We start from the raw sequence: 17,319 nt of genomic DNA, 5'->3' as shown, positions 1-17,319 counted from the left end.
AAAGCAATACCAATAAAAATTACATTAATTTTCTGGAGTTAACCTGTAGATTCTAACATAAATATTTAGGACTAGGGATGTAGCTCAGAGGTAGGGCACATATGTGAGCTCTTGGATTTGATCCTAGCACTATAGGGGAAAATAAGCAGCTAAACTAAAATGTAAAGTCAAGAATCATCATGATACTGTGAGAAAGAATAACTATGACAATATACTTGACTAGACATTAAGATATAATACAGATGTTTAGGAATTAAGACACTACGACAGGACTGGAGAGACAGTATAGGTGCTACAGACACCTTGCATCTGGACAACCCTGATTTGATCCCAAGAACTGCATGTTATTCTTCAAGCACTTTCAGGGATCAGTCCTGAGCACAGATCCAGAAGTAGCCACTGAGTACTGCCAGGTATGACCCCAAAACCTAATGGGGGGAGACTTTATGACATTGAATTGATTTCATTGATATTATGAAAATATCAACAAAGGGACCACTGAAATGGAATAGAGCCCATATCTAAACATCTGATTTATAATGAAGTAGCACTAAAAAAGGTGGCACTTAGAGTGCTGAATTGGAATATTTTTATGAATAGGGAAAAATAAGAGTTAGTTCTCATCTTGTACCATAAGCAAAAATCAGTTCCACATGAATTGTAGCTCTGAACATAAAAGGATCAAAAAAGAATTCAAAAATAGATCCAGAGAGGGGCCGGAGTGATAGCACAGCGGGTAGGGCGTTCGCCTTGCACTCCGCCGACCCGGGTTTGATCCCCGTTATCCCATATGGTCCCCCAAGCACTGCCAGGAGTAATTCCTGAGTGCAAAGCCAGGAGTAACCCCTGAGCATCGCTGGGTGTGACCCAAAAAGCAAAAAAAAAAAAATAGATCCAGAGAGGGGATGAGATTTACTTTTCAAAACTGAATATTTTAAATTTAATAGAACTATGAGGGATCTTGCTACAGAAGAGAACTATACCCTGGCTTATGAAATGTAGCCCCCAAACATGGGAAAGACACTGTCAGAAACCAATCGAAATAGATTTCCTTCCTTCCTTCCTTCTGTAAGGCCAAGGGGGTTCACTGAGTCATGCTCCCAGTCGTCCTACTCCCTGTCATATTCTGACAGAGTCCAGTCTCAAATGGGATGTTTTGAGCTATTTCTACATCTTGGATTCTTGCTGCCTCATCATGAGTTTAGACTATTCTGCCAAGAAAAAGAATTTGCAAAGTTTTTTGAAAACTCCTCCCCCTTTTGATAAATCTATTGATTTTTTGGAATCACCTATATAAATTAAAAAAATCTCAACAATGAGTTTATGTCCTATGTATTAAGAACATAATAACTGTAAGGCTTGGGATGTAGCTTAGCAGTAATGAACATGTTTTGTGTTTACAAAGTCTTTTGGGTTCTATCCCTGTACCAAAAAAGGAAAACCATAGTCCTATCTTCTATATAACATTACTTATTTTAATAATTAGTGGTGACTATATAATTATGAGATCACCTAAATATAGGATTTCTTATAATAACTTTAGATTAGGCTCATCAAGCTGCCAAATCATTCCAGGTATATAAATCTCTGGGTTTAGAATACTGAGGCTTACTTGGAATGGGGGTGAGGGATTTCCCTTGCTGCCACATAGGGCCAGCAGCCCCCTACTCCCTGCCCACATCCTCCAACATATAAATAACACAGCAACACAGCTCCTGGAGTGCATGGCCATATCTGGGGCCATGTGACACCACCGAATTTCACAGTACTGACAACCCAGTAGGAGCACAGCAAATTTGATGGGAAAGTTGTGTAAAAACCCACTAAACCCAGACCTTGACCTGACACCATGCACAAAAGTCAGATCAAAATGGATTAAAGACCTCAACATTAGACCACAAACCATAAGGTACATTGAAGACAAGGTCGGCGAAACCCTCCACGATATTGAAGATAAAGGTATCTTCAAAGGTGACACGGAACTAAGCAATCTAGTAAAAACAGAGATCAACAAATGGGACTACATTAAACTAAAAAGCTTCTGCACCGCAAGAGATACAGTGACCAGAATACAAAGACTATCCACAGAATGGGAAAGGATATTTACACAATACCCATCAGATAAGGGGTTGATATCAATGGTATATAAAGCACTGGTTGAGCTCTACAAGAAGAAAACATCCAACCCCATCAAAAAATGGGGCGAAGAAATGAACAGAAACTTTACCAAGGAAGAAATACGAATGGCCAAAAGGCACATGAAAAAGTGCTCTACATCACTAATCATCAGAGAGATGCAGATCAAAACAACCATGAGATACCACCTCACACCACAGAGACTAGCACACATCCAAAAGAACAAAAGCAACCGCTGTTGGAGAGGATGTGGGGAGAAAGGGACCCTTCTTCACTGCTGGTGGGAATGCCGACTGGTTCAGCCCTTCTGGAAAACAATTTGGACGACTCTCAAAAAATTAGATATTGAATTCCCATTTGACCCAGCAATACCACTGCTGGGAATATATCCCAGAGAGGCAAAAAAGTACAATCGAAACAACATCTGCACATGTATGTTCATCGCAGCACTGTTTACAATAGCCAGAATCTGGAAAAAACCCGAATGCCCCAGAACGGATGACTGGTTGAGGAAACTTTGGTACATCTATACAATGGAATACTATGCAGCTGTTAGAAAAAAGGAGGTCAAGAATTTTGTAGTTAAGTGGATGGGCATGAAAAGTTTCATGCTGAGTGAAATGAGTCAGAAAGAGAGAGACAGACATAGAAAGATTGCACTCATCTATGGTATATAGAATAACAGAGTGGGAGACTAACACCCAAGAACTGTAGAAATAAGTACCAGGAGGTTGACTCCATGGCTTCGAGGCTGGCCTCACGTTCCGGGGAAAGGTCAACTCAGAGAAGCGATCACCAACTACATTGTAGTCGAAGGCCATGTGGGGGAAGGGAGTTGCGGGCTGAATGAGGGCTAGAGACTGAGCACAGCGGCCACTCAACACCTTTATTGCAAACCACAACAGCTAATTAGAGAGAGAAAACAGAAGGGAATGCCTTGCCACAGTGGCAGGGTGGGGTGGGGGGGAGATGGGATTGGGGAGGGTGGGAGGGACACTGGGTTTACGGGTGGTGGAGAATGGGCACTGGTGAAGGGATGGGTTCCCGAACTTTGTATGAGGGAAGTATAAGCACAAAAGTGTATAAATCTGTAACTGTACCCTCACGGTGATTCTCTAATTAAAAATAAATAAATTAAAAAAAAAAACCACTAAACCCAACACATGAAAACAGTAACACAGAAGAATCAACCAGAACTATCCAGCTCAGTGAAACCTTAAACAATGACTTTAGTAACATCATTGTGAGATATAATAATTATCACAAATGAAATTTTACTAGTCTATTTTCTGTTAACCCCACTTAACATTTTGTTGGAACAAGCAATATAAAATAAATTATTTTGTGCCTACTAAGGGGATAGGCTTTGGGGATGGCTGAGAAACTGAGTACACTGGAGGAGGGAAGGTCACACTGGTGATGGGATTGGTGCTGGAATGTTGAATGCCTGAAACAACTGTCTTATGAATAACTTTATAAATGGTGCTCAAATAAAGAATGTTAGCTTAAAATTGGCAGTCATTAAAATACCTTGTTTGAGTAATACAGTGAGAGTATTCACTAACATGGGCATTTTATTACTAGCTATAACTCTTTGCCTCACAATACATTTCTTCTAGCACGTATCAATAGTTATTAAGAGGCAAACTGTTTTATTCCCATGTCATTAAGAGAATAGTTGGCAATGTTGTTCTTTGTAGATAGAGCACCAAATGAGTTCAATGAGCAACTCGAGATAGCCACAGCCATTAGCTATGTCTAAATATTCGTTTTAGTGCCTGTAAGCAGGCCCATCCCCATGTTGACTCAAGGGAAATCTTCAACACTTCAGTGTATTCTATCATAACCCAGATATTTGAAATATTTATGATAGCACCTTATTGAAACTGTATGATATGGAAAAATTAATGATTTGCTTAGAGATTTGTGTAAATTTATAATAGTCACTATTTCGTTGTTGCATCTTGGCAATAATGCCTTTTTACTATAGCACTGTAGCACTGTCGTCCCATTGTTACTAGTGCTTCATCGGGCACTAGTAACATCTCCATTGTGAGACTTGTTACTGTTTTTGGCATATCGAATACGCCCCAGGGAGCTTGCCAGGCTTTGTTGTGCGGGCGGGAAACTCTCGGTAGCTTGCGGGACTCTTTAAGAGGGGCAGAGGAATCAAACTCCGGTCGGCCTTGTGCAAGGCAAACGCCCTCCCTACTGTGCTATCGATCCATAACTGCCAGTTAAAAGGTGAAGGCGAGGCATGCTTCGCCTTTTAACTAGCAGTTATTAATTACACAAAAGCACAGAATATATATTCACTTGCTGTAAAAACATGGAAACTATATCCACATGAAGACTGGGGAAACTTAAGAACAGTAGAATAGATAAGCTCTGAGGTAGGTTTGAACTAGTATGTTAAGGTTCTTTTACCTTCCTCTCAGGAGTGGATGAGCTCTTACAGCTTCAGCTCCAAGTGAGTCTAGTGTTTGTGGGTTTTTTTTTCTCTCACCAACTCCTATAGGAAATAGGTTCTCCGTACCCTCAGGCTTATTTCTCCAAGATGACAGGAGGGCAGTCTCTAGCCTCACAATGGTGAATATAGTTTGAACAAAACTGTTTTCCTGATAATAGGTATAAGGAATAAGAAAGTAAACAGTAAGAAGTGTTAACATTAAATCCCATATTCCAGGATTACACATTGATAATCAGCTTAAATATAGGAAGGAGCTAACCAAAACCTAGAAAAAAATACAGGAGTAAAATTTTATGACCATAGGTCAGGAATTTATTTTTATAAGACATGACTTTAAGAGCACAAGCAACAACAGAAAAAATGAACTTCATAAAAATTAAAGACTGTTGTGCTTCAAAGGAAAACATCAAAATAACAAAAAGGGGGGTAGGGAGAGAGTTCAAAGGGCTTGATTTCAATCCCTATTACCTTGTCCCTTGCCCTCATGCCCCAGCGCCATGGGGTGGATGGAAAATAAATGACAATATATAAATGTCTTTACATTTTAGTTTTAACTAGAAAAACCAAACTGAGAAGAGGCTTGGTTAGTGCCTGTTGTCCAGGCACAATGATGTCATATTTCCTGGCACTCTCAAAAGTGTCTTGTATTTGGACAATACATTATGAGATGACCCTAACCAAAGTGACAGAGGCACCCAAAACTTCCTAGCATAAATGGAAACAGAAACGACTGGACTAGGAGTTCCAGGTAATCCTGGGAATGAGGCATTTAGGATGTGACATTAGTTAGATGTGGTAGTGAGCCCAAGACTGCTTCAAGTTCATGTTAGGTTGCTGGCCAGCAGAAAATATTTAAGGAAATATTGTGTAATGACTGAGGTTCTAGAAAAGGGATTGGTGGTGGTGGGGTGGGGGGGCGGCTGGAGCGATAGCACAGTGGGTAGGGCGTTTTCCTTGCATGAAGCCGACCCGGGTTTGATTCCCAGCTCCCAGCATCCCATATGGTCCCCTGAGCACCGCCAGGAGTAATTCCTTAGTGCATGAGCCAGGATAACCCCTGTAAAATGCTGGGTGTGACCCAAAAAGCCAAAAAAAAAAAAAAGGGATGAGGCAGAGAGACAGACAGAACAGTGGGTAAGGCACTTGCCTTGCACACACCTCAAGGTGTATCTTAACTCTCCATCCTCCTGTCCCCACCACACCCCCCAAAGAACTGGGAAGGGCTGGGAAAAATATTCTTTTTTTTTGCTTTTTGGGTCACACCTGGTGATGCACAGGGGTTATTCCTGGCTCATGTACTCAGGAATTACTCCTGGCGGTGCTCAGGGAACCATATGGGATGCTGGGAATTGAACCCGGGTCAGCCGCATGGAAAGCAAACACCCTCCCCGCTGTGCTATCACTCCAGCCCCTGGGAAAAATATTCTTTCTCACTGACTTTGACCTGTGAAGAGAAAGATAAAGACAAGGAAATGGAATGTCAGGGTGGCTTTTTAAAACAATCCATCCTACCCCTGAGTGATAGTGCAGCAGGTAGGATCAGCATGTGGCTGACCTGGGTTGCTCCCCCAAGCACTGCAAGGGGTAACCAGGGTATTGCTGAGTGTGGCCCAACCCTCCTCACCCCCCCCAAAAAAAGCCCCAAACAAAACCAAACCAAAACAAACCTAAGCTACCTGTGTTTACATTTGTTAATGTTTACAGTTGTTTTAAAAACAATTCCTAAAACAAGCTTAACACATTGATGCTGGTGTGTACCACTGCTGGCTTACGCTGGTTGTGGCGTGATGTTGCAGCACTGGTGTCAGTGTTTTAAGCAGTCTGTTACTCTTACAAGTAAATTTTGAAAAGCTGTATCACAGGAATTGAGATTTTTTTCAAAGAAAAAAAGAAAGTATTTAAAATAGGACTCAAGGGCTGGGGATGTGGCTGCATGGTACAACATTTGTCTTGAATGTGTGAGACTCTGGGTTTAATTCCTGGCACTGCCCCCCAAATAGATTCAATATAAAATAGAAGGAATCAGACATGACTGTCTACTTGAGCAGATGCAAATTGTAAAAATATTAATTTTAGCCATGACTTTTATTGTTAAAATACCTAGTAGATAATTGTATTGGTAATAATTTTAAGAATCAATGAATGGACACATATTACCTGAAGTGGTAGAATCCTCAGATAAAATATTTTCACTGGTGATATCTTTATTATGACATTAGTTGACTAAAATTTTTGTCACCTCTGTGGTGGACCAATGTCTCAAAGCATATTGAACAAAACTGGGTTCATGACTGATATTAACTGATTTTTTTCTTTAGGTATAATTTTATTGAGTATATAAATTATCTGAATTGATAAAATGAGGAGACATTAGCAACAGCTTACATCTCCCTCAAGGTTTAAGTTATACCTTGTTAAATTCTTGTTTATATGAGAAAAGGGGGAAATAAAATATGTAGTAATTATAAACATAAATCATTTAAATGCAATAAACTTGAAACTATACACTATACATACACTGTACGTACACTATAGTACAAATGTGATGAAAAGTGGAACTACAGAAATTACCTGATTTTAAATATGGTTAGAGATTTGGAGGTCTCAGATGTGTTTATCCCAAGAATTCAGGTTGGGTTTAACATTTAAAAACCAATCAAAAAACTGCTTTTGATCATTCCAAATGATGCAACTATAAAAGGCATTTGACAGATTCCAATATTAATATTCAATAAAAAAACTAGAAAAACTGGGGAAAATTCCTCAAATTGATGAAGAGCTTAAATGAAAATAATAATATATCTACCAGTGAAAGACTGAATGCTATTTTTTTAGATATCCACATGCAAATTTTTGATCCAAACTTGTTTCATGTATCACTTGTATCACTTGTCGTCCCGTTGATCTTTGATTTGCTCGAGCAGGCACCAGTAATGATGCCATTTGTCCCTGATGCGTGCTAGTGCAGCCCAATGATATCTGCTTGCTCCAGGAACAGGAAGAGCCTCAAATTGTTCATTCAGTGACTTGATGAAGAAATCTGACCATCTAGTTGGTGGGTGGCCACGAGGTCTTCTGACGTCCCATGGAATCCAGTCAATAACAGCTCTAGTCCAGCAGTCGTCTCCGGCCCATCTGGTTGTTGATGTCTTGGCAAACATCAACAACCAGATGGGCAGCGTCCCTGATTCTTGATCATTGATGGAGGTTGGAACTCTGAATTTCTTCTCTCACTTGAGTGAGACGTGATACTCCTAGCATAGCTCTTTCGATTCCTCTTTGGGATACCCGAATAGCGTTCTCATCCTATTTTCGTAGAGCCCAGGTCTCTGAGGTGTATGTTAGTGCAGGAAGAATGGTGGAATCAAAAAATGTGCCTGAGTCGGAGGTTCTTCGTCCTCTTAACCACTTTTTTTTTTTTTTTTTTTTTTTTGCTTTTTGAGTCAGACCCAGCAATGCACAAGGGTCACTCCTGGCTCATGCACTCAGGAATCACCCCTGGCGGTGCTCAGGGGACCATATGGGATGCTGGGATTCGAACCTGGGTCGGCCGAGTGCAAGGCAAACGCCCTACCTGCTGTGCTATCACTCCAGCCCCCATTAACCACTTTTTTGACGCTCTTGAATGCATTCCACGCTGCTCTCTTCCTCTTGCGCAGTTCTGGCACCAACTCATTCCTCATGTTGATTTCTCGACCCAGGTACACATAGCTGCTGCATTTGGAGATGTTTGTTCCATTTAGAGCAAATGAAGCTTCAGGGACTAGTTCATTTTTCATGAGCATCGTCTTGTTGAGATTCAGCTGCAATCTGACCTTTCCACACTCATGGTCGAAGTCGATCAGCATTTGTGCCGCTTGGCTAATATTTGGTGTTATGAGAACGATGTCATCAGCAAAGCAGAGGTGGTATAATTGCCAACGGTCTATCTTAACTCCCATTTCTTCCCATTCCAGTCGTTGCATGATGTTCTCGAGGGTGGAACTGAAGAGTTTCAGTGAAATGGTATCACCCTGCTGCACCACTCTCTTTACATCAATGATCACTTCCTTGTAGAATGGTGAGATCCTGGTGGTGAATCCACAATACAGCTCGTGGAGGATTTTGATATACTGAGTTTGAACACCCTGTTTTGCTAGGGTTTCGATGACCACTTCAGTCTCAACAGAATCGAAGGCCTTCTTTAAGTTGATGAATGTTAGACAGAGTGACATCCTGAACTCTTGCGAAACTTCAATGAGTTTGGTCACTGTGTGGATATGGTCTATCATGCTGAATACCCTTTGGAACCCGGCTTGCTCGCATGGTTGTCCTTCGTCTAGTGTTCTGTCTATTCTATTCAGGATGACATGAGTGAACAACTTGTAGACAGACAGCAGGCAGATTGGGCGATAGTTCCATGACTGTGCGAAGAATGCTGAGAGTGAGAAAGCCACAAACAGACGCCTGTCTTCGGAAACTCTCGAGCTCATTCATCAATGTGGTTTGGCGCGAGTCTCAGGCAACCACAAGCTAACATCCGAGCTCGAAAAGCTGTGCAGAGATTTGATAAAGGAAGACCTCAAAGAGAGAAGAGCAGCAGTGTTGGCCAATGCGGCAGAAGCCGGGCAAAGTATTCGCAACACTCGCCTGTCCTTCGCCAACTACAAGACCAAGATGACTGCCCTCCGACGTCCTGATGGATCTTTCACATCTTCCAGAAAGGCAATGGAGAGGATTATTCACGACTTCTACTCGGATCTCTTTGACAGCCACGTCCACCTGCCCACATACCAAATTCCGCAGGATGGATATGTCGTTCTCAATGTCGTCCCTTCCGAAATCTGACACGCCATTTCATTGGTAAAGACGCGTACAGCACCTGGTCTGGACAAGGTGAGACCCGAACACCTGAAGAATCTGCTGCCAGTACTCATCAATACACTGGCTCGGCTCTTCACATGCTACCTGTCTGAATGCAAGGTTCCGTCTCAGTGGAAAACCAGTAGGACCCTTCTGTTGTACAAGAAGGGAGATGTCCACGACATCGAAAACTTGTTTCATGTACACAACTAAAAATTGGAATATATACATAAATATGGAGCCTAAATTACTCACCAAAAAGTTAAAGCCTTGCCATACCACGTGTTGGCTAAGATATGAAACAATTAAAGCCCTCACTTACTGATGGTGGGAATGTAAAATGGCACAACCATTGTATGTGTAAAGGCTTGGGAGCATCTCGAAAGTCAAACATTTACCTAACATATGATCAATCATTCCCTCCTTGGCATTTATCCTACTAAAATAAAGTACATGTCCATACAAGAAACCTGTACAATATGACTACATTAGATTTATAGTAGCCAAAAAATGGAAACAAAAGCAAAAGCCAAAAATGGAAACAAGTCAAATATAAGTCTATAAATAGAACTACAAGCAAACTGTGGTATATACATTTGATGGAGCATTATCACCAATAAAAAGGAATATATTACCAATACATATAATCAATAGATCTTAAAATATAGTCAGTGACAATAAGTGGGGTGAGATACCTACTATTCGATTCCATTTATATAAGATTCTAGAAAGTGGAAACCAAAATGATATTAACAAGTGGTTTTCCTAGAAATTGGAGAGACCCTGAAAATGGGAAGATTATGATGGAATAAGGAAATTTTTTACGCTAGAAACTGAAGCAGTAGCACAGCGGGTAGAGTGTTTTCCTTGTATGCAGCTGACCCAGTTCGATTCCTTTGTCCCTCTTGGAGAGCTCAGCAAGCTACCAAGAGTACCCTGCCCACACCGCAGAGCCTGGCAAGCTACCCATGCATATTCGATATGCCAAAAACAGTAACAAGTCTCACAATGTAGACTTTACTGGCGTCTGCTCGAGTAAATCGATGAACAATGGGAAGCCAGTGCTATAGCACTACAGTGCAGAGCTACAGAAAAATTTTAGGGTGATTGATGTTTATAATCTTGACTGTGGTGATGGTTCCATGGGTCTACACCTGTAAAATAATATCAAATTGCACACTTTAAATAGGTAGTTAATTTTATGACAATTGTACCTTATTCTATGTCAGGAAAATTGACACAAGGAAAATTAGCATTTAAAAATGTGCTTTTTTAATCATTGGTTTATAAGAAAACATAAGTTAAAGCTGCACTGGAGCAGGGGATATGTGGTAGCTTAAAACACCTGCCTTGCAAGTATGTGGTCATGAGTTCAAATTCTTGGTGTCCCAAATATGCAAGACATGGGCCTAGAAGCTCTGCTATTTGAGCCTAGCAGCTCTGCTGCCTGTGACGCCTAGTGCCATAAGTGATTTCAGGCTGTACCACAGCCCGGTGTCCACAGACACTGCAAAGGGAATGCTGACCCTGGTGGGCAGTGCATCTAACATGGCATGTGAGTTTAATGGCCAGGACATGTGACTCCTGGTGAGCACAAGTGTAAGCACTAACAGATGATCAATCATTCCATCCTTGGCATTTATCCTACTAAAATAAAGTACAAATAAAGTACAAAATGCCCCCAGGGGGCATTGTGTGCTGAAGAACTGTGAGTCCTGCAAGCACTGTGTGAGTCCTGTGAAGGACAGCAAGCCTCCGTAAGCACCACAGCCCAAGGGGCATCCCAACCCCAGGGAGAATCACTACTGAAAACATGTGCAAACACCAAAGGCAGGCAAGTGTGCAAACCCTTGTCATTGCAACAATATAATGAAGGGAAGGGGAAGTGGGAGGGAGATTTACAAAAAAACCCCACACACACACTGAAATCAATTATTGGAGAAAGGATAATGATAATTTAATATTATTTCACATTAAAGCAACAAGCTACCTAGAATATGAACTGTCATAAAGAAAAATATTGCTTTCTACTTGTATTATGTTCTAGTTCACCTCTTATCTGGGGACATCCATTCATCACCATATGACATGCACTCTTGGCAATCCAGTTTTCTTCTAAACAGAAAGACTGTCTTTAGCAATTTTCTGTGGGGAGTGTTGGGTAACACCAAGCTGTAGCTGGGGTTGCTCTCCCAGTACTAAAGGGGAACATATGGTGTTAGGGATTACACCTGGGCCCCTTGTAAGCAAAGCAAGTGTTCCAGCCCATTGACCTTTCTTTTTTTTTTTTGCTTTTTGGGTCACACCTGGCAATGCACAGGGGTTTTTCCTGGCTCTGCCCTCAGGAACCACTCCTGGCGGTGCTCAGGGGACCATATGGGATGCTGGGAATCAAACCCGGGTTGGCCTCGTGCAAGGCAGACACCCTACCTGCTGTGCTACCACTCCAGCCCCCAACTGACCTTTCTTTCCAGCTCCTGTTTTTAGCACTTTTTGGTGAGGTGGTGAGTACAGTGGTAGTAAATGGAGTAACAAGGCCAACCCTCCTTGGCACAAGCTACAACAATCTATTAACTAGAAATGATTCACACTTAACTGTAAAAGCTAAGGGAAAAAAATCACAATGGAGAAAACAGAGAGCATCTAGAGTCTCATACGCCATTACAGGCCTGTAAAATAGTACAATCCTTTTGGGAAAATGTCTGGCAGTTTTCACATGAAAGTAAACATACACCTACTCCACGCAAGGGGAATAAAAACAACAGACGTTCACACTCGGAAATTGTATAAGAATGTTAACAGCACCTTTATTTATAAGTTAAAAAAAATGCAGAAATAGGCCAGGTGCTTGATGAGCACTTGTTGATACAGGAAAATGGGAAAACTGGAACAAATTTATATGAAAGACTGCTGAGGGGGCTGGAGCTAACCCACTGGCAAACACCTGTTGTTTTTGTTGGTTTGTTTGTTTTTGCTTTTTGGGTCACACCCAGTGATGTTCAGGGGTGCCTCCTGGTTCTATATACAGGAATCACTCATGGTAGTGCTTGGGGGACCATATGGGATGCAGGAATCAAACCCAGGTCGGCTATGTGCAAGGAAAACGCCCTACTGCCCTACCCGCTGTACTGTCACTCCGGCCCCGCAAATAACTATTTTGAAAGCTTTAAGTCACAAGCTCATTTCTAGCACTACCCTCTATGGAACTAGCACAATCCCAGGAGCACCGCTACTTGGGATCCCCAGTGTCACAATAAAGTATGGTCTGGCAGACCATAACTGTGTGCAAGTACACCTGAAAGTGTGTAACTCCTGACAAGCACCACACTAACGTGCACAAGTGTAAAAAACTAAGTCACGCCGAGGGGCATGTGCACTCCGCGGGCTCTCCCTGCGGCTCTGTCTCACCGCCCACGTTCGGTGTCCTGGAACTGCTGTGTGGGCTGTCGGTCAAGGGCAGGCAACGGAAGGAAGAAGGCCAAACTGGTTGTCTTATCAGTTTATTTCGTTCTCTCTCTCTGCTTCTCTCCCAGCTCTGGATCTCTCTCAGGATCCGTGGATCTGGCCCCCAACCCACTCTTACAGCCTAGTTAAATCCCCCCAGCATGAGGGAGTTGAGGCGTACACATAGGTGTGGTCACAATCAATAGGGTAAGGTTCCTTTCCCTCAGGGGATGCTTCTCCTAGGACTTCTGTTTCAGCAGGAGGATCCACCCAAGGGCGGAGTCCCATGAGTGTGTTTCTCCTCTCCTCAGCCAGCAAACATATAAGAATTCATAATATTAATCATTTTGTATGGACACAATAAGAGATGCATTAAAGCTTATAGAATTGCTCTCTTGGGGCCATCTCAATCAGTGCTCAGGCCAGATAAGTCTTTCCTATCCCTAGCAGGGTCCTAGTCTCATCATTACTTTTGGATCATGACAGCATTTGTCCATGATCAAGCTCTTAACTTATAGTTAAGAATTAGGCACTTTGGCCGGGCCTATCTCAATGCCAGGGTAGCACATAACTCACCGCTTGCCCTGGATCCGTCCCTCCCTCGTTGGGACCCTGCTTTTGGTGTGCTAGGAACTGAGAGCAACTGAGGCTTAAGTGGAGAAAGCAGATGCCCAGGAATGAATAATATTCGAAGCCAATTAAGTCCCAAGTTACAAAAGCATAATATTTTCTTCTTGTGTCTATACTGCTTTAAAGTAAATTATTCAAAAGGCATAAGGGAAGGAGAAAGGCAATATTAACTTATAATATAAGTTCAGTATCCTAGGAAGGTCTGACCTTACAAATTAGCAGAGTCAAATTAAGGGAAAGCGGATTAACTGTTTTGGAGAAGAGAGCATAGAGAAGTTATTACAGCTAAACAAAGGGATGGGAGAGATTCGGGGAACACCTTGATGGGTGTGACTGGGGTAAGCCTAAACTCTGGGAAAAACCAGGATGAGCTCCTTGAGGCAAGGAGGGGGAAAGGACAAAGTAATGTCATCCTACACACAAGCACTAGACAAGTATGTGATCCTCAGTTATCAACAACAAAATGGGAGAGCAAAGGAAAGCAAATAAAAATAAATGCTGTTTAAAAATACTTGGCATTTGGGGGCTGGAGAGATAGTAAGAGCAGGTAGGGTGCTTACCCTGCATGCAGCCAACCCTGGTTCTAACCCGGCATCCCATAGGATCCCTCTGAGCACTGACAGGCATGCTTCCTGAGTGCAGAGCCAGGATTAAGCCCCGAGAACTGTCAGGTATGTCCCCCAAACAAAAAGACAAAAGTTCTCAGCATTAAAAAGAAATAAACCACAAATTAATGCAACATGAATTAATCTCAAAAACATGCTGAGTGAAGGAAGCACTATAATTTGTATGGACTTATTTATATAAAGTTTTAGAATAGGCAAATTTAATCTGTGAGGCAGAATGGTCAGACTAGATGTTAGAACTGAGATGGACTGAGAGTGATTAGGAAGGAACTTAAAGGGACTTTATAATTATAAAGCTCTGCATTTTGAAATGTGTTTGATTTATGCAGGTATATGCACTTGCAAAAACAGTACATTTATACGTAACATTTGTGCATTTAGGGACTAGAAAGAGAATTCAGTCGGTAAAGCATTTATTTGCCTTACACACAGCTGAACTGAGTTCAGTTTCTGGCACCACATACGGTCCCCTGGGCAATGCCTCTAGCAGTGAACTCTGAGCACCAGCCAAGTGTGGCCCTAAACCAAATAAACAAAACCTCCCTAAACAACAGCAACAACAAAAATTTGTGTATTTAATTGCAGGTAAAGGTACATATTATTAAAAACATTTTAATCGATTTCATTTGCATACGAAAGTAATATGGGGGACTGGAGCGATAGCACAGCAGGTAGGGCATTCGAATCCCAGCATCCCATATGGTCCCCTGAGCACTGCCAGGAGTAATTCCTGAGTGAAGAACCAGGAGTAACCCCTGTGCATCGCAGAGTGTGACCCAAAAAGAAAAACAAACAAACAAAAAAACCCAAACAAACAACAACAACAAAAAGGTAATATGGAAGTATAAACAGTAAAACATACAGTAAACGTAGAATCCCTGCGATCACTCTTTAGAAATTTATTGTACAGTTGTTTGCTATTTTCTTAATTATATAATAGAAAAGTTGTTAGTTGGTCTTATCCTTTTTTTTTATATATAGTTTTTGCTTTAAATAGATGATTCCTTCTATAAGTTTGGGAGAAAATAGTCTCACACCATACATCTGACAAGACTGTTCAAGATAAATAACTCACACAACTGAACCAAAAAACAAACAATTCTGTCCAAATATGGGGAGAAGAGCTGGACATTCTCCAGAGAAGATTTACAGATGGTCAATATGCTTATGAAATGAAATGATGGAAGATAAATGATGAGAATAATCACCCCTGATTATTAGGGAAAAGCATAGCAACCCAATGGGACATCTTTACACACCAGAAAAAATGGCCTATATGAGAAAGGCTGGACACACACAGTACCAGTGGCGATTTGGTGAACAGGGAGGCACACAAAATCATAAAGATATTTGCATACCTAAGTTTAGTGAAGTGCTATTGACAATAGCCAAGAACTGGAAACAATCCAAGTGCCTAAGGACAGATGAGTGGACAAAGAAGACTTGCTGTATGGAATAATTTCAATGGAGTAATTTCAGCTTCAGATGAAGTCTTGCCTTTTGCTATATGAATGCAGTTAAAGAGTGTCATGTTGAAACATTATGTCAGGAGAGAGACATACACTGGATGATCTCACTCCTATGTGATACACAGAGAAACAAAGGAAGGTAAGAGAAAGTGTCCACTGAAAACAATACCTTAGATTAACCAGAAAACTTTTCAAAAGTTGTGGGAAGTGAAAGGGAACGGTTTTCCTGGGGGGGGGGGGCATGGCATGGCAACATTGTACCCCTAAAGCATAAACACATTTACACTCTTATACACCATACTAATTCAACAAGCTAAAAAATATGCAAGCATGTGACAGACAGAAACTATACTAACACAGGGAAAAGACATTAGTCCCTAAATTTACCCTAGGTTTCTAACAGGCAGATGATTTAAATATGGAACACCACCATGATTAGGATAAAAGTTCCAAGCATTTTCTATTTAAAAGAAAAGCATTTGGGGACAGGGAAGTAACTTTATTTATTTTTGCTTTTTTTTTGGGGGGGGGGGTTGTCATACCTGGCGATGCACAGGGGTTTCTTCTGGCACATGCAACTCAGGAATTACTCCTGGCAGTGCCCAGGGGACGATATGGGATGCTGGGAATCAAACCCCGGTTGGCCTTGTGCAAGGCAAACGCCCTATCCACTGTGCTATCGCTCCAAACCGAGGGAAGTAATTTTAAAGGGTGGGGCACATGCCTATATGCTTGAAGCCCTTATATGTTTGGTCCCTAGCACCACACAGCACCCAGAACACTTGTGCATGAAACCCTGGTGAATTCTAGCCAGTATCACTGGAAATCCACTAGACTTCTAAGCATTGCTAGAGAAGTTCCCCCCACCAAACCCCAACTCAAAAAAAAATTTTTTTATTAGTGAATTACCGTGAGGTACAGTTACATACTTAACAAACTTTTGTGTCTGCGTTTCAGTCATACAATGATCGAGTACCCATCCCTCCACCAGTGCCCATTCTCCAACACCAATGTTCCCAGGATCCCTCCCACCGCCCCCACCCTACCCCGCCTCTGTGGCAGGGCATTCCCTTTTGTTCTCTCTCCTTTTGGGTGTTGTTATTTGCAATAGTGGTATTGAGTGGCCATCATGTTTGGTCTACAGTCTACTTTCGGTTAGCATCTCCCAACCTGAGCCGGTCCTCCAAACACCTTTACTTGGTGATTCCTTCTCTACCTGAGCTGCCTTTTCCCCCAGCATGTGAGGCCAGCTTCCAAGCTGTGGGGCAAACCTCCTGCACCTTATCTCTACTATTCTTGGGTGTTAGTCTCCTATTCTGTTGTTTTATATTCCACAGATGAGTGCAATCTTTCTATGTCTGTCCCTCTCTTTCTCACTCATTTCACTTAACACGATACCTTCCATGTTGATCCACTTATATGCAAATTTCATGACTTCATCTTTTCTAACAGCTGCAATAGTAGTCTATTGTGTAGATGTACCAAAGTTTCTTTAACCAGTCATCTGTTCTTGAGCACTCGGTTTTTTTCCAGATTTTGGCTGTTTCTTACGACCACCTGGCAGTGCTCAGGGCTTGATTCCTGGCTCTGACTCAAAGATTACTCCTGATGGGCTTGGGAACTTGGGATCAAATTCAGGTCAGCTACATGCCAGGCAAGTACCTTACCCTATCACTTTAGCCACAGAGGGGCTAATTTTTGA

This window comes from Sorex araneus, chromosome X (genome assembly GCF_027595985.1).
Source record: "Sorex araneus isolate mSorAra2 chromosome X, mSorAra2.pri, whole genome shotgun sequence".
Classification (NCBI taxonomy): Eukaryota; Metazoa; Chordata; class Mammalia; order Eulipotyphla; family Soricidae; genus Sorex; species Sorex araneus.
Note: the sequence above shows the minus strand (reverse complement) of the source record.